Here is a 24,764-nt window from a genome sequence, read left to right on the forward strand (position 1 = left end):
CAGAGAGGTGAAGGGACTTGCCCAAGGTCACACAGCAGACAAATGGCAGAGCTGGGATTAGAACCTGGGTCCTGTGACTCCCAGGCCTGTGCTCCACTGCTTCAACGGTGACAAACGCATGCTTGGAGGAACCAGATGATGGCTGTCCCGCTTGATCTCCATCCTGCCGTTTAGGACTGTAACGTCCAACATCCCTAACATTTCCCACCCTGAGTCCCTAGCCTTCTTTCCAAGAACACATTATGGACCACTTATCCATCGATTTATCCACAGCCTTCCTAGAACTGCTGACATTTCTGCAGGCACAACTTCCTGTGGAAATGAATTCCATATGCTTACCACCCACTGTGTGAAGAAACGTTTCCTTTTGTTTGTTCTGAACCTACCACCTTCAAGCTTCAATGGGCGTCCCCTTGTTCTGGTGCTGTGGGACTTGGTGAACAACAATTCCACGTTCACTCTGTCCACCCACTTCAAGATTCTCTTCAATCATATCCCCTCTCTGTCGGCATCTTTCCAGTTGGAAGAATCTAACTCTTTCAGTCAATCCTCTTAAGGGAACTTCGCCATCTCTCTGATCATCTCGGTTGTTCTCTGGCTTTTTCTCTAGCTCGCTTACGTCCTTCTAAAGATGTGGTGACCAAAACTCTGCCTGCTAAGCCCACGTGTTGGCAAAACCAGGCCCGTTGTCTTGTTTCCTAACCCCTTCCCGGACCACCATTTTTGTTCTGCCACCGGACCGATGATGGAAAAGAACAGCTGAGGATGACTCCGCAACTTTTTTCCTGCGTCGTGACTGCTAGCTCCAACCTCATCATCATGTGGTTGTAATTTGGATAATTGTTCCCTAGGTACATTACCTTCCATTGGTTCACACTGAAGCTCATCTGTCATTTTCCGGCCCACTCACTCAGCACTCTGAGGTCTTCCTGTAGTTGATCCCCATCTTCATGGCATTCCGACACCCCAAGGAGCTGAGTGCAGCCTGCACATGTGGAGATTTCATTGCACACCTCCCTCATCCAGATCATTTGCACAGATGTTAAACACAACCAGTCTGAGCACTGATTCCCTCAACAGCCCCCATTTACATTTCTCCATTAGGAAAAGGGGCCAGTCAATCCTACCCTTTATTTCCTGTCTTTGATCCAGTTTTCTCTCTGTGTCAGACCATCCTCTCCACTCCCATGATCACTCTGTGTTTTCTAAAGCCCAGAAACTGTCACGGAACCTAGTCAGACAGAGGCTTTTGCAAAATGCAGGATATTCTGTCCAGTGGTTCTCTCCTCTCCACATGCGTGGTGCTCCTCTCGGAGAATTCTAGTAGATTAGTGGACTACCCACCTGCATTTTTTCTGAAGTTTACTATCCCTAAACTTCCTGTTGGAGTCTACTAATTTCTCAGTTGTACATGTAAGACTTCACTGGTTTGTAATTCCCAGGATCATCTCTGAAACTTATGGATAGATAGGAGCTACATTAGGGAATCCTCCAGTTTTCTAATAGAGTGTCAATTGGTAAAAGGTTACAGGGAGTTCTGCAATTCCCCCTCCAAGTTCCTTCAGAACTCTTGGGTGAATAGCATTCTGACCTGGTGACTTGTTTATCTTGAGTTCATCAGTTTCACTTACAGCATGCCGGATGTCCACTATATTTTTTTTTATGGGACTTAAATGCTTTCTATGTGTCAGAACTGTATTAAGTCCTGGGGTAGATTCAAAATAATCAGGCTGGGTGGACGCAATCCCTGTGCCCCATGGGGCTCACAGTCTAAGTAGGAACGAGTTTCTCTGACTTGTTTGCTACAAAAGCTTTTTCCCCTTTGGCTCTCCATGATCCATACCTCAGCTGGCCCTCAATCAATTCAGTGTTGTGGGATTACAGGCTATCGGGGCTTGTGTTCTCTTAGTCCATTGATGAGGGGAGTAGAAATAGAAGGGGAGTTGAGCAGAGACACCAGCAGATTGATAAACCTATACAGGACCAATGACCCTTTAACAGAGCTGAGAGAACTTTCACAGTGTACCGGTCTTTGAAAACTATTCTCAGGGCTACCATCGGACACTCAGGTGCTAAAAGGGGACATGAGTGACCCGATATAGAGTTGTTCAGAAAAAGTTTTTCCTCTCTAAATTTCTCTGCAGTGAAGCCGTCGTCAGACTGTCATGAAGTCACTCCAGGCTTCCCAGGGTGATTCCTAGTTTCTCTCCTAAGGAACTGGGTAGCAGTTGGCAAAGGCAACCAGCTTCCACCTGCCAGGCCATTACTGGCCATTTGGTGCAATTTGCAGACTGCACTTTGCAGACTGTTTCCAGGTCGCCAGAGCAGCAAGAAGGCAAGAAGCTCAGGCGTGCTGATGGAATTGTGGAAATAATAAGAGGAGGATAATAAGTATAGTAAGCCCCGCTCTACCTCTTGTCCTGGGCCCCTTTTCAGCTGGGGTTTCTACATTCCTTTGTTTGGGCTCTGTCATGGGGCTTTGTGCTTCTGTTTCAAAGGATCCTGAGGCTCGGATACCCAAGGCTCCTGGAGATCCCCTCCCGAGGCTCTTAATAACAACGATAATAATAATGGTATTTGTCAAGCACTTAAATATATTAATTTATATTCATGTCTGTCTCCCCCTCTAGACTGTGAGCTCCTTATGGGCAGAGAACATGACAACCACTCTTTTGTATTTAGTACAGTGTGCCGTACAAAGTGAACATTCAATAAATACCGGTGATTGATTCGAGCAGTGAGGTAGATATGATGCAATAATCCCCTGCCCCACATGGGGCTCACAGTCAAAAAGGGAGAATAATATTGAGCCCCCACCTTTGCAAGTGAGAAAACAGAGGCAGAAAGAAGTGCCCAAGGTCACACAGGAGTCAAGTGGAAGAGCCAGTATTAGAAGTTAGAAACCTGTTCCCCTGTCCCATGCTCTTCCCACTAGACCATACAGCTTCAGACTGTGGCTACTTTCACCTAACTGAGGGTCTGTTGAGGAATGTGGGGTGGAGAGGAGGGATGTTTCCTGACTGGAGCCAGGACCTGGACCAAGGCAGTCACTCTGAATCTTTCTCCTCCAACCCCCCTCCTTCCCTTGCTGCTCCTAAGGCCCCTGCCTTACCCCTCTCCACCTCAGCCCCATCTTCCAAATCGACCAGGAAGCCCAGAGAGTCTGAGGTCCGGCCATTTTTCCAATCTGGGCCAGCAGTCAATCAGTGGCATTTACTGAGCTCTTACTGTGTGCAGAACACTGCATGAAGCACTTGGGAGAGTACAATGTTACAAGAGTTGGGGGCACATTCCCTGCCTACAAGGAGCTTACACTATGTGCTTAAATCTGCACCCCTTAATCTCTTAGGAACTCATCCCCGCTCCCTCCAACACTTGCATACATATCCTTCACTCTGTTGACTCCCCTATCTGTAATTTATTTTAACGTCCATCTCCTCTGCTAGATTAGGAGATCCTTGAAGGCAGGGATCAGGCCTTTTTTACAGTATTTGTTAAGTGCTTATTGTGTGTCAACATTGTTCTAAGCGCAGGGGTGGATGCAACTTAATTAGGATGGACACAGTCCCTGTCCCGCATGGGGCTCCCAGTCTAAGAAGGAGGGAGAATTCTCTTGTACTTTCTCAAACGCTTAGTACAGTGCTCTGCCTCCAGTAAGCACTCAGTAAATGCTGCTGGTTGATAAAACCCAACTCCGGGAAGCTGAGCTGGACCAGAACTGGGCTCTTGGGGTGGGAGATGAGAGAACTCTCAAACAGGTGTTAGGCTCACGGCCCAGTAAGGCCGGCAGAAAGTCGTTGACAAAAAGCCCCCGGAGGGGAAGCTTCTGAAATCAGTTGAGTTATCTGTAATCTCCCCCAGAGAAACCAAAGGGAAGGCAGCGATTTATTCCCCACAAAATTTGGGATTGGTGGAGCTAAACTGGAATCAATGGATTCCTTGGAACTCTGATGTGGAGATTTGTGAGAAAGTTGTTCTAGAACTTCCTCAAGGCATCTTTATTACCTCCAGAAAAATAGTAATTTGTGGTATTCATTAGCACATAGTAGGTGTCAAACATTTACTAAGCACTGGGGTAGATATAAGATAAACAGGTCCCAAATGGGGGGGCTCACAGACTAAGTAGGAGGGAGAACAGACATTGAACCCCCATTTTGCAGATGATGGAACTGCAGCCCAGAGAAGTTAAGTGATTTGCCCAAGGTCACTAACAGTAAGTGATGATGCTGGAATTAGAGTCCAGGTCTTCTGACTCCCAGGCCTGTACTCTTTCCACTGGGCCATACTGTTTCTCGAAATGCTTTCTCTCCAGATAGTAAGGGAGGATGAGAAGAGAGGGTCGATTACCCACATGTCCACATCCGCTGACCTCTCACCTCCCCCATTTCCAAATCCTTTCCTTTCTCCCGACATCTTCCATCCCTAGAAGGATGGAAGTCTTTAAGCTCTCACAGGTTCATTATGAACAGGTTCCTGTCAGGAAGACAGATTAACTGGGGGCTCAAGTGGCATTTATCTCTGAGCCTATCTCTCCAGCAGATTCCTTTCTAATTTTGCTGCGTCAATGGCCATCGCCGTTTAACCATAAATGGTCAAAGGGATCTGGATTGTGCTTGACCTGGTTATCAGTTGGTCAGGATTTGAGCTGTGTGGGCACTCTGCCTCCACAAATTCTAAACACCTAATCGTGAAAGGATATGCCAAGCAGAAGGAAATGTGTCTCTTTTCCCACCTTCCCCAAACTAGAAATCAAGATTAATTTTTTATGGTATTTGTTAAGTGCTTATTATACGCCAGGTACTGTACTAGGCGCTGGGGTAGACACAACCTAATCAGGTTGAACACAGACTGTGTCCCAAGTGGGGTCACAGTTTTAATCATTTTACAGATGAGTAACTGAGGCCCAGAGAAGTTAAGTGCCTTGCCCAAAGTCACACAGCACGTAAGTGGCTGATCTGGGATCAGAACCCAGGTGCTCTAACTCCCAGGCCCACACACTTTCCACTAGGTCACACTGCCCCTTCCCTTTTTACGAACTCTCCAACAATTGCATAGAGGGTTCACACGTGTGGTCAAACCTTCTAATAAGCAGACCTGGAGGATGCAGCCCTGACCAGACGGACCAGATGTCCCAGGTAGGGTGGGACAGTCACGAAATTCCAGGGTCTGTCCAGCCCACAGAATCAGGCTGGTGGATCCCAGGAGGTCCCGCCTTGGGGCAGGGGTGGCAGGGCCAAGCAGGGAGTCCCTCCCCTAGGGCAGCAGGCAGAACTGAGTAAGTGGCTACAGACTGCTTTCTGGAGGCCGGGGCAGAAATGACCCTGAGGCTGAAGGTGAGCAGAGGCAAACGTGGTGAGTGCGGGAGTGGCCACGGGAAAGGCTGAGCCGTGTCGTCAGGTGTTTCTTTCACCTGGGCTACTGGCCACTGGCTACCTTAATGTAGGCTTCCTCCCTCTGGCCGGTGCTCCTGGGGCCAAGGACTAACTGGAGGGATAGATAACTCTTTGTGTATGGTTGGATGGGTTCGTGGGTGTTTCTGCCTCCCCTCTTTCTCTCTCAGTCTCTCTTTGTCTCTGCTGCTCAATGCATCTCTCTCTCTATCACTGTCCATCTCCTTCTTTCTGTATCCCCATCTAACTCTCTGTGTCTGCCTTCATCATTCTCTGTCCCTGTCTGTCTTTCTCTCTTTCTGCCTGCCTCTTTGTGACCGTCTCTGTGTTTACCTCTCTGTACCTCTGTGCCTCTCCGGTCCTCTCTCTCTTTCACTTGTAGCATATGAACTCACAGTTCCTCACCGTGCTCCAAGTGTTTCCATATCTAATTCAAGCCTCCCTTTCATTCATTCATTCAATAGTATTTATTGAGCACTTACTATGTGCAGAGCACTGTACTAAGCGCTTGGAATGTACAAATCGGCAACAGATAGAGACAGTCCCTGCCCTTCTCCATGGGTTCTTTCCAGCCTTACCCTACTTACCCTAGAGTCTGATATGCTTCCCTTTCCTGCCTTTTCAAACCCAACCTGTCGTGGGCAGCGGGTCCACATGCCCCAGTCTCAGCTCCCCACCCCCCACGGCGGAACCGAGCCCTTGCATCAGCTGAGGCAGGTTTGGTCTCAGCTGGGTTCTCCAGGTCCCACCTCCAACCTCAACCTGGCCTCACCCTCCTTGCACAAGGCTCGAAGCTGCCGCCTCAGCTCCTTGTCTGCAAAAGGAGGGTTGGCTTGAGCCCTGTTCATTCCCCTCCCACCCTCCAAGTCCCCTGCAAGGAAGCTGCACCCTGAGCTCTCTCCTGCCCTCCATGAAATCAGTCAGCACCAACCTTCCTCCTTCTTGGATGGATGTGACCTTAGTCTGGGAAAACAGAAATTCAAATGTCAATCTGTCAAACGGTCTATTGTCTTTCTTGCGTATTTGCAAATGTTATAACATTTTTGGTCCAAAATCTGCCTCTCTCAAATGCTCTGTGGTTTGTGGTAAAGCTGGGCCAGCACAGGGATGGGGGGGGGGGGTTGCGGGGAGTGGAGAGGCCATATTTTACTGCCTCACGGGTTGAAAATCATCTGCCCTTCCCCGGCGCTCGGCAAACCTTTCGGTCTGCAGAAGAAAAACCTTTGGATAATTTCCTGAAGTAACTCTAGCCGCGCCTTCTCCCGACAGCTAAGTACTTCACTTCCTCAATCTTCCTGAGGAGCAAAGTTTTCTTGCTTTTTCCCGTTAATCCTCTTACTGAAAGGACTGTTCTTCCTCGGCATCAATTTCCCCTACACACCCCCCTTGCTGTCCAGGGGCGAGCTTCTCGGGCCAGCTCTCACTGCTCAAGGGTTCGAGGGCCTTTTAAGGTGGAGGTTTTCCTGATGCTCCAGTACACAGCACTTTGCCAAACAGAAACACTCTGCAGCCTATTAAGTATTCCACCCTGATGAGAATGACAGTGATATTTATTAGGCACTCACTCTATGTTGAGCACTGGGGAAGGTACGCCATCACCAAACTGGACACCATCTTTGTCCCACGCAAGGCTCAAAATCTGAGACAGTGGGAGAACAGATACCTTATCCCAGTTTTACACATGAGGAAACTGAGGCATTGAGAAGCTAAATGGCTTGCCCAAGGTCACACAGCAGGCTAAGTGGCAGAGCTGAGGTTAGAATCCAGGTCTCCAGATTGCCAATCCCCTGCTCTTTCCACTAGACCATACTGCCTCCCTCCACTGCCTTCTCTCTCTTCAGCCTTTTTTGTCCTCCAACGCCAGCATTATAAGGCCTAGTTCTGTACGGGGGACCCTTATCATAAGGATGATTCTGATAAATGCTTGATGCTAGGTGTTTTTAACACATGTTTTACAGTCCCCTTTAGCCTGCGTGCTTCCCAGCTGCAGGTGTACCCAGTATCTTCAGCTGAATACAAAATGAATGTCCAAGCCTCGGAAACTTGCTCAAATGCTTAAGGAAAGCATTTGCATGGCATAGTGATGATGATGATGATGGCATTTAAGCACTTACTAAGCGCTTAGCACTGTTCTAAGCACTGGGGGTGGATAAAGGCAATCAGGTTGTCACACATGGGGCTCACAGTCTTTATCCCCATTTTACAGATGAGGTAACTGAGGCATAGAGAAGTTAAGTGATTTGCCCAAAGTCACACAGCTGACAGGTGGCAGATCCGGGTTTAGAACCCATGACTTTCTGACTCCCAAGCCCGTGCTCTTCCACTGAGCCATGCCGCTTCTCTATAGTGGATAAAGCATAGTGGATAGAGCACAGGCTTGGGAGTCAGAAAGTCATAGGTTCTAATCCCAGTTCTGCCACTTCTCTGCAGTGTGGCCTTGAGCAAGTCACTTCACTTTTTTGTCTCGGTTACCTCATCTCTAAAATGGAAATTGAAACTGTGAGCCCCTCATGGGACAGAGACTCTATCCGACCCTAGTTGCTTGTATCCAGCCCAGCGATTAGTACACTGCCTGGCACATAGTAAGCACTTAACAAATATCCTAATTATTAACTATTATTATTCAGTCAGTACTATTTATTAAGCCCCTACTGGATGCAAAGCTCTATACTAAGTGCTGGGAAATCATTCAAGGATGAGAATTAGGCATGATCCCCGACCTCCGAGTTCACAATCTGAGAATAAGTAGGAGGTGGTGGAGGTTGGCAGAAGACACATACAGATAACTAAAACAATAAAACCACAAAAATCACATAAAATATAAGGACAAAGATAAATATAGTACACACAATAGGGCTCCTCATGACTCAGGGTCTCCCAGTCCTGACCATCAGCAAGGGAACGAGCACCTGTCCATTTTACAGATGGGAGAACCGAGAAAAAGTCCCGCTCCTCATCTATTCGCTCAAGTAAGTCTTTGATGGAAACAGATTATGAGCAAATTTTCTAATTCCAGCCTAAGAACGTCCATTCAATTTCACTGCCTCTCCATCCAGAAGAAACTTCAAAATCTGGTGAAACCCTAGAAAGATGAGTAGATTTCCTCCAGGTGGATTTGCACCCTTTATTCACTCTACCCTCAGCCGCACAATACTTATGTACATATCCATAATTTATTTATTCATATTCACATCTGCCTCCCCCTCTAGACTGTAAGCTAATGGGCAGGGAACTTGTCTACTGACTCTGTTATAGTGTCCTATCCCAATCACTTAGTTCAGTGCTCTGCACAAAGTAAGCTCTCAATGAATACCACTGAATGATCTTTCCATCCTCCCCTCTCTGGTTGCTCACTCTGGCGGCCTTACTGATGTTTCCTGCGAGGACTTCTGCCCATGAACAATTCCTCCGATTTCTCCCAGAGTCCAGATTTTCAATCAAGGGCAAACAATGGGGAGAGTTATCCCTTCGATCGGGTAGCTGGGGAGAGAAAGAGTGGGTAGACTGCAACAAAAATGAACAGATTTCTGGAAAGACAGCAGAAGCTCACAAGAGAGAAGCAGCCTGGGTTTGGGAGTCAGAGGACATGGTTTCTAATCCCTGCTCTGCCACTTCTCTACTGTGTGATCTTGGGCAAGCCACTTAACTTCTCTGTGCCTCAGTTACCTCATCTGTAAAATGGGGATTAAGACTGTGAGCCCCACGTGGGACAACCCGATTACCTTGTAGTTACCCCAGTGCTTAGAACCGTGCTTGGCACATAGTAAGCACTTAAATACCATAATTATTATTAGTAGTAGTATTAATATCCCCTTTTCAGCCCACAGTCCCTCCTTAGATTTTCATAATTATTGTCCTATAAAGTTGGAGAAGGGTTACCTCCAGGATATTTCACCTACCAAAGAGTGGGAGAATATGTCTCTCTATCTCCCTCTGGTTTTCCCGTTGACTCTCTCACCCTCTGCCTCTCATTCCCTTGTCTCTTTTCTACTGTCTCTCCCCTTCTCTCCCTCTGCCTCTTTCTTTCTGTCTCTCCCTTTTTCTCTCCTTCTTCTGGTCTTTCCCTTCGTGTCTCTCTACCTCTCCCTCCCTGTCTCTTTCCCTCTAGCTCTTTTTCTCTCCCTCTTCTTGTCTCTCTCCCCCATGGTCTCTTTTTCTTCTCTCCCACTTTCACTCTCTCCCCTTACCAGCCCCCCCAACCCCCACACCCGTCCAAGAACAATCACTGCAAAAAAATGTAGACACTTTTCATTATCTGAACAAATATTCACCAGTTGAACCCCACCAAAGGCAAACCCTGGGCCAACAGCCGGTGACGGGAATGCAAATAGATGACTCCGTGAGTACTTACAGCATTGACTGAGAAATCCTTTGTATAGTTATGGTATTTATTAAGTGTTTACTCTGTGCCAAGCCAAGATAATCAATTCAGAGCCGGTCCCCTGCCCAAGAGGGACTAACAATCTCCGAACTGTTCAGTGTGGGTAGCATTGGCAGTTCTCGAGAATTTGCTCTCTGCGGAGCCCGGCTTCCACTTTCAACCACTACAAGGGTCTGTTTCCCTCAGGGCTGGCGAGACCAGGGCCTGGAGCTGATGTCAATACCTCAACATGGCCATGCAATGAGACCTGATCCCCAGAAAGGCCCCCGAAATCACATTACTACATGGGGGAGGCCGATTCCTTTTCTATTGCTTCCCCGCTAAGCCCTAATTTCTCCAACTTCCTCTCCCTTCTGCAATGCCTAAGCACTTGACATTCACCCCAACCTCAGCCCCACCACCCTTATGTCTGTATCCCTGATTTATTTTAATTGATTTTATTTCATTTTATTTTGAAGCAGCGTGGCCTAGTGAAAGGAGGATGGGCCTGAGAGTCAGAAGGACCAGGGCTCTAATCATGGCTCCACCACTTGTCTGCCGTGTGACCTTAGGCAAGTGTCACTTCACCTCTTTGTGCCTCTGTACTGTGCACTCTGCATACTGTAAGTGCTCAATAAGTATGATCGATTTTCTCAACTACCTCATCTGTAATATGGGGATTAAGACTGTGAGCCCCATGTGGGACCTGGACTGTGTCCAACCTGATTAGCTTGCATCTACTCCAGTGCTTAGTACAGCGACTAGCAAATAGCAAATACTTAACAAATACTATTAAAAAAAGTCTGCTTCCACCTGAAGACTGTAAGCTCCTTGGGGGCAGGGATGGCACCTAACAACTCTGTTGTAGTGTACATTCCCTAGCACTTCATAGTGCCCTGCACACAGAAAGTGCTCAGTAACTACCACTGATTGCAAGCTGGATTTCTAAAAATACAAATCCAATGTTACTACTAACCTGCAGAAAATATCTGGCCCACACCTCCAAATCTAGCCCGCCTGTCCTTGGGATCACACCAGTAGGGAGCCTAAGTCCCTTTCCCTTGAACCCACAAACATCCGGTCCAGAGAAAAATCAATGAATCAATCAAGCGTTATTTATTGAGCATCTACTGTGAACAGAGCACTGTATTAGGCATTTCCTGCCCTCAAGGAGCTTGCAATCTGATGGGGAAGAGAGACATAAAAGTAAATTGTACTCTCCCAATAAGCACTTATCAATTGACCAATCAGAAAGAGGAAGAAGAGTGCAGATAGTAGAGGGCAAGTCGACACATTCAAAAGAGGAACAGAAGTTGTGAGTGCAGGAGTAGGGAGGTTATGACCTGGTGAGGGTGGGGAGAGACAAATCAATCAGGGAGGGCCCCTTGGAGGAAGTGAGCTTTCAGAAGGGCTGGAAAGATCTGGAGAAAGAAGGCGCTAATCCGTCTTCAAATCAAAGAGAAAAACAGAAGGGAAGAGTGTGGGCCTCAATGATATGCAGCAAATTCCAGCACCTGCACAGCCATGAATGAAAATGGGCTCTCGACTGAACAGGCTGCGGGAGACGGTGCCCAGGGAGAAGCTATGAATACTTTGGGCTCAGGCCAATCAGCAGAGGTGGTTTGAATCTCATAGATTTCAGAAAGGCATCTCCCTGGAACAGAAGGCTCCTTGAGAAGCCAGGATGTGGGAGCAGCTGGCAGAAAAGAGAAACTGGAGCAGGAATGGGAAACCCCCAGCTTGCAGGGGAACTTAATATTGGACTCCTGCCCCCCCGACTCTTCTGCACATTTCTTTGGCTTTTTTGCTTGAAAAGGATTACCACCCTCCCCCCAGCCTCACTCCCACCTCAAGGACCATTGCCTACCCCTCAGTCTCACCAGCCCCCCAATAATTAGGCTTGTAGCGGCTGGGGTTTTTTGTTTATTGGGTTCTGCCCAGGCCCTGGTTAGTCTGCAGACCCTGCTGGTCTCAAGTCTCTGGGGTCAGGTTGGGCAGGGGGATTCAGGTGAACTCCCACGAAACAGTGGTAGGAGAAGCACTTAGTGAGCACCCACTGGATGGAATGTAGTATACTCAGTGCTTGGGAAAGTACAGATCAAAGAGGTAACACAGTCCTTGCCCAAGAGGAGCTTTCACTCCCCTTTTCTTAATCCCTGCTCTTCCATGTGTCCTAGAGATAAAGTCCCAAGTTCTCATGCCAGACTCTCAGTCCTTCTTCCACCCAGCCAGGGGGCAGGGAAGACAGGCGGGAAATAGCATCAGAATGATGGTTCTTATTAAGCAATCAAAAGGTGCCAAACACTGTGTTAAGCACTGGGATTGATATGTGATCATCAGATCCAACAAATCCCATCCCACACAAGGCTTCCACTCTAAGAGGGAGGGAGAGCAGGTGCCTTAACCCCATTATCTTATCCCACCTTGATTACTGTATTATCGGCTTCCTTGCTGACCTCCCTGCCTCTTGTCTCTCCCCACTCCAGTCCATACTTCACTCTTCTGTCCGGATCATTTTTCTACAGAAACCTCCAGCGGTTGCCCATCTACCTCCATGTCAAACAAAAACTCCTTACCAATGGCTTTAAAGCACTCAATATCACCTTGATCCCTCCTACCTCACCTCACAACTCTCCTTCTACAACCCAGGCCGGATGCTTCGCTCCTCTAAATGCCAACCTACTCATTATACCTCAATCTCATCTATCTCACTGCCGACCTCTCTCCCACATCCTGTTGGCCTGGAACGCCCTCCCTCTTCATATCCAACAGACAGTTACTCCCCTCCATCTTCAAACCCTTACTGAAAGCACATCTCCTCCAAGAGGCCTTCCCAGACTAAGCCCTCATTTCCTCTTTTCCCATTCCCTTCTACATCATCCTAATTTGCTCCCTTTATTCACTCCTCCCTTAGCCCCAGAGCCCTTATGTTCATATCTGTAATTTATTTATTTATCTTAATGTCTGTCTCCCACACCAGACTGTGATCTCGTCATGGGCAGGGAACACATCTAATAATAATAATAATAACGTTGGTATTTGTTAAGCGCTTACTAAGTGCCGAGCACTGTTCTAAGCGCTGGGGTAGACACAGGGGAATCAGGTTGTCCCACGTGGGGCTCACAGTCTTAATCCCCATTTTACAGATGAGGTAACTGAGGCACAGAGAAGTTAAGTGACTTGCCCAAAGTCACACAGCTGACAAGTTGGCCGAGCCGGGATTCGAACCCATGAACTCTGACTCCAAAGCCCGTGCTCTTTCCACTGAGCCACGCTGCTTCTCATACCCATCTCTACTCATACCCATACTCATCTACCCATTCTGTTATACTGTACTCTCCCAAGCACTTAGTATGGTGCTCTGCACGTAGTAAGCGCTCAATAAATACCATTGATCGATGGATTTTACAGATGAGAAAACTGAGGCATAAAGATATCATTTAGCAGGCAGGACTCTGGGGGAGCCAAGGCTCATCCCTTTACCTCTCTACTGGCTCCCAGGTAGTCCCATCTTTGACCAGTTCCAAACTCACTTTCTGATTTGGCCCGGAGTCACCAGGTGACCGTCTGAGCCCCCTTGGTTCATATGAGACCCCGTGCTATGGGGCTTTCTCCACCCCATGAAACTTGCTGCCCAAACATGTCACAGGTCTCTCCATCCTATTCGTAACTATGTCATGGCCACAGAATTGCGATAGAAGGGGAATCATGATCAGAGCAGTAAAATAACAATTTTAATAACGCATGACTCACCGCCCCCAATACTATGTTCAGTAGGCTCAGTGGCAGCAGATGAATCATTCTTCTGACCCTGGTGAAAAAGGAAAGAATAGTGAGCATTTTGAGGGCCTGAAGATATTTTTAATTCCCATATGCAAGGCTGAATGAGAGGCAAAAGTGCAATTGCATTGACTCAGGACCTCGCAATATAAAGGGATTCATTTCCAGGTTGATTCACCTCCTTAACTTGCCAAAGTGCGCAAGAAGTAGGTATATTGGTCTTGGAGAGTCAGAGAATTTCTATCATCTTGGTTGGAACTGACCCTGCAAATCGGAATTGCTGGTGTGGCCAGAAATTCAAACCCAGCGGAAATCTTACACAACTTCATCTTGGACAAAAAAAGACAATGTCCTCATTCGAAGAAACACACACACACTCTCTTCTTCCACTACTTCCTCAGCTCAAATAGATGTTGCACGGTGATGAGCTGGCTGCACATGAATCGAAATGATAAAATCAGAGAGGAAAGAATGCAATAGATTGTAAGCTCCTTGACGGCAATGATTGTGTCCTTTACTTTTACTTTTAGTACCATGCTGCGCACACAGTAGATTCTCAGTAATAATAATACTACCTGTGGTATTTGTTAAGTCCCAAACGCCACACTAAGTCCTGGGATAAATTACAATATAATCAAGTTGGACAGTTTGTGGTTCACATGGGGCTCGGTCTAAGGAAGGGGGAGAACAGGTATTTAATCCCTATTTCACAGATGAAGAAACTGAGGCACAGAGAAACTAAGTGACTTTGCCCAAGTTCAACCAGCAGACAAGTGGAGGAGCCAGGATTAGAACCCAGGTCTTTGTGACCCATGCTCTATCTGTTAGGCCATGCTGCTTCTCATGTGATCGGCCCCTCCGCTAGCAGCAGGAAGGACAGATGGGGAACCGTCAGGGTTTGGTCCTGGGCCCAGGCCAAACCCAGCCAGTCCGGAGGTCTGAAGATAAAGAATGGCCACGGTTCCCGCCGCAGCAAAGCTGAAGCCCAGGGGACTGCCGGCCCCTTCCCACATCTTCACAGTGTCATTTGCTCCGGGAAAGACACTTTAGAGGTATGTGGGCTTGTCCCAAAATAACTGGTCTCCTGAGCAGTCCCTTGCTATGGGATTTCTACATCATTTCTGCAGAAAAGAAAGGGTTGTGGGTCTCACACTCTTCCTTTAAGCCAGTACATTTCTCTGGCAAGGCACAACTGATTTGACCTTTCAAGAGAGTGCAAATAATAATAATAATAATGCCAACTCTGCTCTATTATACTCTCCCAAATGCTTAGTACAGTACTCCGCTCATGGTAAGCATTCAAGAAATACCACTGAATGATAGGGATATTTGGAAAGTGCTTACAATGTGCCAAGCACTAGGGTAAATGCAATCAGCTCAGACACAGTCCCTGTCCCACAGGGAACTTACAGTCAAAGGGAGAGTGGAAACAGGTTTTGAATTCTTATTTTGTCAGTAATAATAATTGTGGTATTTGTTAAGCATTTACTATGTGCCAAGCACTGGGGTAGAAACATGAGGCTCAGAGTCCAAGTAGTAGGAAGAACAGGTTCTGAATCACCAATTTGCAGATGAGGGAACCGAGGCTCAGGGAAGTGAAATGACTTGTCCAAGGTCACCCAGCAGGTAAGTGGCGGAGGTGAGGTTAGAAACCAGGTCCCCTGACTCCCAGGCCTGTGCTCTTTCCACTAGGCCATGCTGCTTCACTTTAAAAAGCCACCATTAGGCTGTTGATGAATCTATCTGCCATAAGAGGAGAACTATAGCCATCCCAGCTGACCTGATCTCACAGGTGCCCAGTCCGGGCACCACCACGGCTCCCGGGGCCCTCGCTGCCCAAGGCTTTGCCCCATCTGAATTTGAAGTAGGCCGCTGGAAATCTGGGGCAGGGGGAACAAGACCTTTAGAAGCCCCCATAAGATATTCCAATTGCTGTCCCTGTTCTAATCATGACGGTATTGGTTATTGGTATTGGTTAAGCTCTATATGTCATGCACTGTTCTAAGCGCTGGGGCAGTGATGAGCAGGGAAGCAGCATGGCGTGGATAGAGCATGGGCCTGGGAGTCAGAAAGTCCCAGTTCCATCATTTGTCTGCGATGTGGCCTTGGGCAAGTCACTTAACTTCTCTGTGTCTCAGTTACCTCATCTGTCAAATGGGGATCGAGACTGTGAGCCCCACATGGGACAGGGACCGTGTCTGACCCAGTTTGCTTATATCCACCCCAGTGCTTAGTACAGTGCCTAGCACATAGTAAGTGCTTAAGAAATTATTATTATTATTGTTATTAATCAGGTTAGACTCAGTCCCTGTCCCAGTAGGGGCTCACTGTCTTAATGCTCATAATAATAATAATATTGGTATTTGTTAAGTGCTATGTGCAGAGCACTGTTCTAAGTGCTGGGGTAGATACAGGGTAATCAGGTTGTTCCACATGAGGCTCACAGTCTATCCCCATTTTACAGATGAGGTAACTGAGGCACAGAGAAGTTAAGTGACTTGTCCACAGTCACACAGCTGCCAAGTGGCAGATCCAGGATTCAAACCCATGACCTCTGACTCCCAAGCCTGTGCTCTATCCACTGAGCTATGCTGCTCATTTTATAGATGAGGCAATTGAGGCCCAGAGAAGTGAAGTCACTTGTCCAAGGTCACACAGAAGACAAATGGTAGAGCCGGAATTAGAACTCAGGTCCTTCTGACTGCCAGGTCCATGCTCTTTTCACTAGACCATGGTGCTTCCCCTTAAAATGGAAAGGACCAGGCAGTGTGCAAAGGAAATGAGAAACAGCAGGCGTGCCTCCAGCCTATCCTGAGTGAGGGGAAGCGGGCAGCTGGCCCCAGCCATGGGAGAGGCCAGAGATTTTCTGGAAGACCTGTGGTTGCTCACCTGCCTGCCCAGTGAATCCCTCAGTGCCTTGAAAAGCCTAAATCCCAGAAAGGCCAGTACCCACTCATCCCCCAACCGGGATTTTACTGAGGGCCTCTTCTAGGGTGTGTCTAAGTCAACAGTCAACAAGTATTACCGAGTGCCTGCAGGGTGCCCTACGCAGTCCACAGCTCCTCGCTGAGGTGCGGCAGTTTGTTTGTGTGACACTTTGCAGAGTCACTTGGAAAATAGCTAAACGCAAACACTGGTATATTGCTCTTATCCCACCAGAGAGGCTCAAATAGTCACCACACTAAACATTTCCCCTCAGTAATTCCCCCTCATAAACATTCCCATGTTGTCACACTCATCAATTTGTTGATTATAAGGAATATTTCAGCATCAGAGATTCCCATTAGGTAGGGAACTTAGTATTATTCTTATTGATAACAACAATAATAATAATGATTACTGTATGTGTTTAGCCCCTAGTATGTGCCAAGCACTGGGTAAATACTCCCACTCCCACAAGGGGCTCCCAGCCTAAGGGGGAGGGAGAACAGGTATTTATTTAATCCCCATTTTACAGGTAATGAAACAGAGACACAGTGAAGTGATTTGCCCAAGGTCACACAGCAGGCAAGTAAGTGGCAAAGCTGGGACAAGAACCCAGGCCTTCCTTCTGATTCCCAGTCCTGGGCTTTTTCCAATAAGCTCCGCTGGATGGGCAGGTTTTGCTCAGAATCCACTCTGAACTCTAAATTCCGCATTTAAAGAAACTCAAGAGGAACTGGAACCTCGAGCAAATTGTGACTTGCAAATTAAATCGAGGGCTTTGAACCAGAATTTCCTGCTTCCCACATAGTTGTGTGTTTGAGAACTGAGATTTTGAGCCCACATAAGGGATGGTTTGGGAAGAAAATGAAGGAGAAAGAGGGAAGGAAAATTGCAAGGACGAGAGGACGGGGAGTAGGAAGGAGGTTAAATCCAACAACAGTGAAAGGAAAGGGAAGTTCATATGGCTATTTCATCTACTTGGCCTCACTGTGGTTCCCCAGTCTCCTCAGCTCCACCTTCTGACTAGATTTCTGTTGAGGCGTGGAGGAAGAGAAAGTGGAGGGGCTGTGGAGGGAAGAAAAAAAAATTTTGAGAATGAAGGAGAGGCCTCTTATTCAGAGAAACAGTCTGGCCTAGTGGAAAGAGGTATTTCAAGGTGAGTCAAGAGGTGGGAGTTCTAATCCTGGCTCTGCCTCTTACCTCCTGTGTGACTTTGGGCAAGTGAGTTGATTTCTCTGAATCTCACTCCTCATCTGTAAACTGGGGATTGAATACCCATTCTCCCTCCCTCTTAGATGGAGAACCCCGAGTGTGTTAGAGATGTTTTCTGATCCGCTTTAACTGTCTCATAGTACGTAGTACTAACAGGGCTTGGTATGTAGTAAGTGCTTAAAAAAACCACAACATCAATTTATTTTTCCTTTACTTACTGCTCTCCCTCCAAGGCTGTATGGCCCAACTCAATGGTGGATTCAGAGAGACAATCATGAGAGACCCTTGCTACCAGGGAATCTGGTCGGCCCAGCATTTTACAGTCAAAGAGCATCCAGAAACAGATCTTGAGGGAGGAGAAATAACAAAATTTCGAGTCTCAAAATTGAGTATTCCAGCTGTGAAGCCCCAAGAGAGCACTTCCCCCACCAATGGAGTTTGCTACATCAGATTAAAGGGAAGACCTAGATTGTGAGCTCCTTGTGAGCAGGGAATGAGTCTACCAATTCTGTTATACCATACTCTCTCAAGGCCTTAGAACAATACTCTGCACACAGTAAGCACTCAGTAAATACCACTGATTGACTGATTGACCAGCATCAAAGCACACTAAACAAAAAACCCTGAACTAAAAAGGAAATTCGGTCCACTTTCTCTCTTTTGCAACAAGTGTCCACCACCTGCCCAAAGAAGAGGGTATTATGAGGCTGAAAAAAATAAAGAGAAGCCTACAGCTACTGGCCGGGAAGTCAAGCAGTTTCTGAAAGCGGCAGCAGGCCTGGATTTCCCCGTTCTTGTTTGTGATGTGGTTGTCTGGGATCCGCCAGCTGGTGGGGGGTAGGGGAAGGAGGGGGCAGGGGGCCAGGCTAGTGTTTAGTTTTTCGGTTGTGAAGCAGGGTGGTGGTAGTGTTTCCTGGGTGTGGGTCCTCCAGAAAGCAGTAAGGGTTACCACCGCTGGACCCCACTGATCAACACCCAATCAATTTGCCAAATGGGAGCCGGCAAAGCTATCTTCCTCTCTGGACCAGCTCCATTTCTTCTTCTTCTGCACAAACTTAGGGGGCCCAGCTAGGGTCCTCCAGACTCCCAAATCTGGCTTGCCGACTAGTTCCTCTCATTAGAAGATTGGAAACTCATAGAGTGCAGTGAATGTATGCCTATCCTCTCTGATGCTCTACCAAGCACTTCATATAGTGCTTTGTCCTCAGTAGGTATTCAGTAAATAATCAATCAGTGGTTTCTACTGATCATTTACTATTTGGTGCTACTCTGGTGCATTGAACTTTCTCAAGCACTTAGTACAGTGCTCTGCACAAAGTGAGCCCTCAATAAATACCATTGATTGATTTCAAAGGTAATAATAATAAGTGTGCTATTTGTTAGGCACTTACTATGTGCCAAGAACTAGAGTAGATTCAAGATGAGATCACCCACAGTCCCTGAACCTCATGGGGCTCCTAATCTAAGGGGAGGGTGAACAGGTATTTCATTCCCATTGTCTAGAGGAGGAAACTGAGGTCCAGAGAAATTAAATGACAGCAGGCAAGTGGTGCAGCATGGCCTAGTGGATAGAGCACGGGCCTGGGAATCAGATAGATCAGGGTTCTAATCCCAGCTCTGCCACATTCCTCTGTGCAATCTTGGAAAGTTATTAACTTCTCTGTGCCTCAGTCACCTCAACCGTAAAATGGGGATTAAGACTGTGAGCCCCATGTGGGACATGGACTGTGTCCAACCTGATTATCTTGTATCTACTCCGGGGCTTAGTACACTGCCTGGCACATAGTAAGCCCTTAAATGCCCATGAAAAAGTGGTGAGATCGAAACCCAGCTCCTCTGACGTCCTGCATCCCAGGAGCCAGCACAACGCCAGGACTGCAATGGTGGCTCCTGCGAGCAAGGGTCGGGCAGCCCAGCTCCAGTCTCTCCCGCCTCTGGCCAAGGAAGGGTTAAGTGGCCCCAGCTCTGCAGACTCGGGCCAGATGACTTCCTGATGAAGTTTGTGCAAGGGGAGTTTTGTGAGTTATGTGTGAGAGTCAGGCAGAGAGGGAAAGAAGGAGAGAGGGAGGGAGGGAGGGAGGAGACCAGCAGAGCAGCGCTAACCTCGGTGCCTACGTGCAGTATACCCCGCAACAGCCCAGTGGAAGGGTGGGGAGCAAACCAAAAGATAAAGTTCCCAGGGAGATAGGGCGGGCTGGTCTCAACAAGCAGCTGCTGAGCTGCATGGCCCTGCCATCCCCAATCCCTTGGTCAATTGAAAACTGATAAACTGCCTTCCGCCCCCCAGTAGTCCCCGACCCCGGATCTGCGGGGGGCAGTCGGGGGATTTCCCAGCCCTTCGGACCTACGGCACACAATTCAGGCAAAAGTCGTGCGTCGGGGAGCAGACGATATTGGTTGTTTGGGAATATTTGCCTTGACACCGGACGGTGAAAAGATGCTGGTCGCCTCATAAATCTACAACTCCTTGTGATCTTTCCTTTTGCAGTGCTTCTCTTCTGGACTCGGGGCTGGTGTCAAAGCAATCCCAGGCCATGCATCATCTGCTTCGCAAACCGCCGCCGCCCGCCGGGATCGAACCTCAGGCTCTCTGCCTCTGGGTTTCCAGCAAAGTTGTTTCAGTTTCCCAGAGTCCCGTTCCCCTCCCCCGCTCCACCTTCCTCCCCTCCGGTCATCCTGCCTCCTTCCTGAAACCACCCACTCTCGGGGAGGGGGAGGGAGCCCAGGGAAAGAGAGGGGAGGAGAGCCTGGATAGGATACCCCAAACTTCACAGCCCAAGGGGTTGAAACGTGTTTGGGCATAAATGGAAGTGCCCTTCTCCCTGGCATTTCGCTGGATGGGTCAAAACTGACAGGCTCATCACTTTTCTCCTGAATTTCCCCTCTCACGTGCTAATAACAACAGTGGTATCTGCTAAACATTTACTATGCGCCAGGCACTGGGATAGATACAAGAGACTCATGTCGGACATGGTCCCTGTCCCTCAAGGGGCTCACGGTTTCAGTAGGAAGGAGGACAGATATCATCTCCCAATTTCCAGACCAGGAAGCTGAGGCACAGACAGCACTTGAGGGACTCGCCCAAGGCCACGCAGCGGAGCCGGAGCGAGAACCCAGGTCCTCTGATTCCCAGGCCCATGCTCTGCTCGGCCAGGCTAAGGTCCCAACCAGATCGACCACCGGGCCCTGGGCCCCCAGGCCAAACCGAGAGGCCGAGGTTCTGCCCTGGCCTGGCCCTGGTGGGTTCTGCTTCCAGGCAGGGCAGGGTGCTGGGGGGTGAAGGGTGGGCTGCTAGGTCTTGTAGCCCTCGGAGTGCCTGAGGACACGGGGACGGCCCTACAGCCTGCGCCCTGGCTGGGAGCAACCAAACCTGCCCTGGGAGAATGTGCCCTGACCCAAACCCAGCCTCTGCTAGCCCATGCTGGGTTCCCCACCCCCAGTTCTGTACCCTCAGGGGACTATCCCCAATGCCCCCTGAGACCACCCGGGCCCTATGGAACCAAAGCCTGAACCCCACTAGAATGGAAGCTGCTTGAGGGCAGGGGGCGTGTCTCCTTACTCTTTGTAATGGATAGAGGACGGGCCTGGGATGTAGAGGTCATGGGTTCTGATCCCGGCTCTGCCACTTGTCTGCTCTGTGATCTTGGGCAAGTTACTTTGCTTCTCTGGGCCTCAGTTACCTCATCTATAAAATGGGGATTGAGACTGAGCCCCGCATGGGTCAGGGACTGTGTCCAACTTGATTTGCTTGTATCCACTCCAGCACTTAGTACAGTGCCTGGCACATACTAAGTGCTTAAGAAATTCCGTCATTATTAGTATTATTAGTCTACCAAGAATTTTGGGCAGTGCTATGCACACAGTAAGCACTAAATACCATTGATTGATCGAACCCCCCCAGGGAGCTGGGGCCACCCCCCATCTCATCAGATCTCAGATGACACAGACTGATCTTTGCCCTCAGCCTTGGGGTCCAGATCTCCCAGTGGTCCCCGGGAGAGACCAATTCTGTGCCGAACCCAATGAATTGGGCCAGAACTAGATCTCTTCCTGTCTCCCCCCGCCATCTCCTTCCCCAGCGCAGGGGGGAAACGAAGGTTTCCGGATGGACACTAGACTGGGTGCACAGACATCCTCTTCATTTATTTTGGCAGCTGGGCCCTTCTCTGTCCAGACCTTAGGATGTCTGGCCCCGATTTCAGGCATTTAAGGGAGATAACAAGGGAACGAAGTCTGTGGTCTTGCTCCACTGCAGGCGTGCGGGTCGGGGTAATGAACGTGTGTACATGTGTGTACGTGCATGTTGGAGTGTCTGTGTGAGGGTGTGCTGATGGGGGTTTTTGTTGACACACTCCGTTGGTAAAGCTGATATGCTATGACCACAGTTGTTCATCTGGACTGCATTAAGGTTTATTCAGGCTATGGTCCCTATCTCCCTCCAACCACAAGCTGCCCGTCCCTGGGCCCAGGCCCGAAGCCTGCTGTCTCTGCTCATCTGAGGGCTCCAATGAAACCATTTCCACACAAAATGAACAAAAGGGCATAAAGAGAAGCCCACTCAACTAAGCCAGGTGGGTCAGAAGAGGCTGATTCTCCGTGAACTGTACATTAAAACCAAAGACAGAAACTGCCCTTTGCTGTCGTACGTATGAGTGGCATTCTAAAAACAAATTTGATATGTACTCCTGAAAGACAGTTTGGTTTCAAAATGTCTCGGCAGAGGAAAAAGTACAGAGTCTGACCTGTCCCCCATGACTGAAAATGTGAGTCTTAAGTTTTCAACTAATGATAAGCACCTCTTCTGTGCCAAGCACTGTGAAGTGCTGGGGTAGCTATAAAATGATCAGATCAGACACAATCCCTGACCCATATGGAGCACCCAATGTTAAAGGAAGATTCCCCCGCCTTTGACAGATGAGGAAACTGAGGCCCAGAGAGGTTAAGTGACTTGTCCAAGGTGACTCATCAGACAAGTGACAGAGCTGGGACTAGAACCTAGTCCTCCTGATTCTTGCCATTAGGTCATGCTGCTGCTATTAGGAGAGGGAACCAGGAGAGGAGTGGAGAAGGAGGGGTGAGCTCAAGGCTCCTAGACTGTGAGCCCGTTGTTGGGTAGGGATTGTTTCTATCTGTTGTCGAATTTTACTTTCCAAGCACTTAGTACAATGCTCTACTCACAGTAACCACTCAATAAATACGATCGAATGAATGAAATGATTGCTTCTACTTCTCCCAAAGTGAATCAAATCAATCAATGGTATTTATTGAGCACTCGCTCCATGAACAGCATTGTGCTAAGCACTTGGGAGAGGACAATGCAACAGAGTTGATAGACACGACCACTTCACCAGCTCCTGAGTCTCCACAAGAAGGACATATTGGAGCCTGGGGCTTTTGGTGGGAGGGGGAGAGCTGAAATAGCTGCGGTCTGGCCACAGAGCCTGGAATTTCAGACCTCGCCTCTCGAGGACTGTAGATACGACGTTTGTTTTCGGGCTGACGTCAATAAGCCAATTGGAGGAAAGGGAGGAATAAAATGGGGCAATACCATCTCAGGGGAAGGATGAGTGTCTCCCTGCCTTCGGTGCCACTCGGCTCACAGCTTTCTAGGGGAGTCGCTTTTCCTCGTGACTCCTAAGGCAGGGCCACCCCGCCTCCCGCCGCCCGCAGACAGCCAGTCTGCGCCATAATGGCCACCCAGAGGTGGGGCGGCTGCTGTCTGGGTCGGCAGGGCGGAAACCAGAACTCGCTCAGGGAATTCCTGAATTTGTTTTCTTTCCCGAGAAGCAGCGTGGCCTAGTGGAAAGGGCACGGACTGGGAAGCAGAGGACCTGGGTTTTAATTCCAGTTCTGCCCTCTGCCTAATGTGCAACCTTGGGCAACACACTTCACTTCTCTGGGCCTCTGTTTCCTTATCTGTAAAATGGGGATTCGATAACTGTTCTCCCCATTGTTTAGTTTGTGAGGCCCATGTGAACTGATTATCTTGCATCTACCACAATGCTTAGCATATAGAAGGTGTTTACTAAGTACCATTGCTATTATTTCATGTCTGTTTTCTGTCTCCTGCGATTGAAAAATGTCTCCCCCAATACCTGAATGCCATTTCCAAGACCTGCCAGTTTCACCTTTACAATATCGCCAAGATCCGCCCTTTCCTCTCCACCCAAACGGCTACCTTACTGCTACGGGCTCTCGTTATATCCCGGCTAGATTACTGTGTCAGCCTTCTCTCTGACCTCCCTTCCTCCTCTCTCGCCCCGCTCCGGTCTATTCTTCACTCCCCTGCCCGGCTCATCTTCCTGCAGAAACGATCTGGGCATGTCACTCCCCTTCTTAAACAACTCCAGTGGTTGCCTATCAACCTCCGCTCCAAACAAAAACTCCTCACTCTAGGCTTCAAGGCTCTACGTCACCTTGCCCCTTCCTACCTCTCCTCCCTTCTCTCTTTCTACCGCCCTCCCTGCACGCTCCGCTCCTCTGCCCCCCACCTCCTCACCGTCCCTCGGTCTCGCCTATCCCGCTGTCGACCCCCGGGCCACGTCCTCCCGCGGTCCCAGAACGCCCTCCCTCCTCACCTCCGCCAAACTGATTCTCTTCCCCTCTTCAAAACCCTACTTAAAACTCACCTCCTCTAAGAGGCCTTCCCAGACTGAGCTCCTCTTCTCCCTCTACTCCCTCTACCACCCCCTCTTCACCTCTCCGCAGCTTAACCCTCTTTTCCCCCCATTTCCCTCTGCTCCTCCCCCTCTCCCTTCCCATCCCCTCAGCACTATACTCGTCCGCTCAACTGTATATATTTTCATTACCCTATTTATTTTGTTAATGAAATGTACATTGCCTTGATTCTATTTAGTTGCCATTGTTTTTACGAGATGTTCTTCCCCTTGACTCTATTTATTGCCATTGTTCTTGTCTGTCCGTCTCCCCCGATTAGACTGTAAGCCCGTCAAACGGCAGGGACCGTCTCTATCTGTTGCTGACTTGTTCATTCCAAGCGCTTAGTACAGTGCTCTGCACATAGTAAGTGCTCAATAAATACTATTGAATGAATTTCCTGGGCAATGCGTAACATTACTCCCTCCCAGTCACAGGGA

The 24,764-nt window shown here is 48.6% G+C and overlaps 1 long non-coding RNA gene across 1 annotated transcript in view; it reads right to left on the reverse strand.

Moving 5' to 3' along the window:
- Positions 1–13,563, reverse strand: part of LOC103170211 — a 34,696-nt gene extending 21,133 nt beyond the window's left edge. Inside the window, exon 1 of the long non-coding RNA XR_486022.3 lies at positions 13,504–13,563. This is a non-coding gene — a long non-coding RNA (uncharacterized LOC103170211). The remainder of the gene's footprint in view (positions 1–13,503) is intronic.
- Between the last annotated feature and the right edge of the window lie 11,201 nt (positions 13,564–24,764).

This window comes from Ornithorhynchus anatinus, chromosome 18, assembly GCF_004115215.2.
Source record: "Ornithorhynchus anatinus isolate Pmale09 chromosome 18, mOrnAna1.pri.v4, whole genome shotgun sequence".
NCBI classification, from domain to species: Eukaryota; Metazoa; Chordata; class Mammalia; order Monotremata; family Ornithorhynchidae; genus Ornithorhynchus; species Ornithorhynchus anatinus.